The 2,903-nt window shown below is 43.2% G+C and overlaps 1 protein-coding gene across 3 annotated transcripts in view; it reads left to right on the top strand.

The window, feature by feature from the left end:
- Positions 1–2,903, top strand: part of PHF20 (PHD finger protein 20) — a 132,472-nt gene that overhangs the window by 112,462 nt on the left and 17,107 nt on the right. The gene's annotated exons all lie outside the window — the stretch shown is intronic.

Below are 2,903 nucleotides of genomic sequence, written 5' to 3'. Positions count from 1 at the left end.
GGATCTAGAGCTCAGAGCCCCCGACTCCCTCCCGATTGAAAACGCGCCCTCCGCCGCCAGCCCGCTCCGCGCGCTCTGCACCTCAGAATTTGACTTCAGCACTGCGCCTCCTCTGAGTGTCCATATGCGTTACTCTTTCCTCCTAGTTGTAGGACTTCCACTCAGCCAGCGTTCCTGTGGGTCTGGGTGATGTCCCTTCCGTCTTTTAGTTTCACTTTTGAAATGGTTGTTCGAGGCGGCAAACTCCGGCGTTAACCTATGCCGCCATCTTGGTTCCCGAGATCCTTCATTTATTTTTTAAAAACCATTTAAATATTTGATCTGCCTGGAATTTATCCTGGTGTAAGGTTGTCCCAACACTATACCCCACTCTTGCTATCCAGGAATAAGGTGCACCTTACCCTTGACTTAGTTTCTGTGTCCCTCAAGTAGTATTTAAAAATCTTTCTTCAGCCCTGGCTGGTTTCGCTTAGTGGATATAGCATTGGCCTGCGGACTGAAGGGTCCCACGTTCAATTCCGGTCAAGGGCACATGCCTGGGTTGCGGGCTCAATCTTCAGTAGCGGGCGTGCAGGTGGCTGCTGATCAGTGATTCTCTCTCATCATTGATGTTTCTATCTCTCTCTCCCCTCTCCCTTCCTCTCTGAAATCAATAAAAGTATATTTTAAAAAATCTTTCTTGATAGAGATCTTGCATATTTTATTTTTAGATAGTCCTAGGTATTTTTATTCTTAAATAGTCTTAGATTTATTCTTAGATATTTTATCTTTTCTGTTGTTCTTGTTCATTTCTAAATTTAAACTTCTAAAAAATGAATAATGTATTAGGCAGACTCACATGAAGAAGTTATTTTGAAATTTTCAACTTGGCTGTATTTGGTTCAATTGTGGTGAATCCTAGTACTCAAGAGTCATTGAGAGACTTTTATTCTTAGAACCAGTCTCTTTTCTGCTACTACCTACCTTTGCTGTTATTTAGTCTTTATTTCTCTCTGATCTTTAGTTTCCTCATTGGAAATGAAAAAATTTGGATCATATCTTATCTGAAGTCTCTCTTCCAGCTCTGCCTCTGTTGATTCTGAAATGATCAGCTTCCTAGAGGGTTTATATATGCCCACAAAAATCCTCTTCATGCCGAGGACTATCTGACTCCAAGTGGCTGAAGATTATCTGAACTTACTTTATTTAATATTTTTTATTGATTTCAGATGGGAAGGGAGAGAGGGAGAGAGAAACATCAATGATGAAAGAGAATCATTGATCGGCTGCTTCCTGCACACCCTGTACTGGGTATCGAGCCCACAACCTAGGCATGTACCCTTGACAGGAATTGAACCTGGGACCCTTCAGTCCACAGGCTGACACTCTATCCACTGAGCCAAACTGGCTAGGGCTGTCGGAACTTTAGACTTTTAGTCCCTGTGGCCAGCTAGGCTGGTGGCTCAGCCTCAAGGCCATGTCAGGAAACTCACTGTCCACCTTCCAGAACTATTCATTTAGTTGGGTACTTAAAGGTTTTGGGCTCTGCTTTGGAATTGCTTGAAGTATCTTTTTTGACATCTGCTTTTCCTATCCATTTCCTCTGGGCCCTTAGTCCTTAAGCTTACTATCCTCAGATAATGCTGCCCTCATTGTCTGTACTTTTTTCCTTCTGTACCTCCTGACCCTCCTTCACCTTCTTTTCTCCACCTCCCCCCTTAATCCAGGGAAGGCAGTGGGGTTAAAAGAACTAGCTTTGCAATTTGCCTGGCTGTATTCTGACCCACCTTTGGCTCTCTTCAGCTGTGTGACCTTTGGTAAGGCTTAGAGAAAATAAATGCAAAATGCTAGCACATGGTTACTCCAGGAGGTATCAGAGTGACTTAGATTGCCCCTTAGTAATAGTAATAGGCTCTCAATACATTAAAGTTGTGAAGTAGGATCTTTTACACATGACCCACTGATTCCTCCTAACAGCCCCACATGGTTGGTAGGAAGACTATCCCGTTTTGCAGATGGGGAAACTGAAGCTTAGGGTTGAGAAGTGACCTTTGCAAGGCCACACAGCTAATAAATGTCTGAGCCTGAATCAAACTCAGGTTTTTTCATTACAAGTTAACCTTCCTCTGTGTATGTGAACAACTTTTCCTGTATCAAAAAGATCAGAAGAGTTCAATCCTCTAGAAATGAGAGTGAAAGCCATTTTTTTGAAACCAGCACTGTTTAATAGATCTAAATGTTTTTCATATGTGCTGTCCAGCATAGTAGCCACTAGCCCAGTGATGGTGAACCTATGACACGTGTGTCAGAAGTGACACGCGAACTCATTTTTTTGGTTGAGTTTTCTTTGTTAAATGGCATTTAAATATATAAAATAAATATCAAAAATATAAGTCTTTGTTTTACTATGGTTGCAAATATCAAAAAATTTCTATATGTGACACAGCACCAGGGTTAAGTTATGGTTTTTCAAAATGCTGACACGCCGAGCTCAAAAGGTTCGCCATCACTGCACTAGCCTCATATGGCTATTAAGCACTTAAGATGTGGGTAGTGGGACTAGGGAACTGAATTTTTAACTTAATTTGTTAATGTAAATGTAAAGGGCCACAGGTGGCTAGTGGCTGCTGTATTGCCTAACACAGTTCTAGATGAATGGTTGCAGCCCAGCACCCGTGTAAGTTAGTTGTGGTGTCTCTCCTTCTACTTCTCTCTCTCTCCCTCCCCCTACAGGTGGGTCTTATTTTTGGATCAGAGGCCCAGTGCATGAGTTTGTGCACGGATGGGGGGCCAATTGGGGTAATCCCGCCCAGCTGGGGGGAGGGGCTGTGGGTGTTTGCGGGGGAAGGGGGGGTGATTGGGCTGGTTGGTCGCCTCAGTGCATATCATAGCGACCTGTCATTCTGGTTACTTGGCATATATAT

Source organism: Myotis davidii, unplaced genomic scaffold, assembly GCF_000327345.1.
Source record: "Myotis davidii unplaced genomic scaffold, ASM32734v1 scaffold38, whole genome shotgun sequence".
In the NCBI taxonomy this organism is placed as follows: domain Eukaryota; kingdom Metazoa; phylum Chordata; class Mammalia; order Chiroptera; family Vespertilionidae; genus Myotis; species Myotis davidii.
The sequence above is the reverse complement of the archived record's forward strand: the minus strand, read 5'-3'. Positions and strand labels throughout refer to the sequence as shown.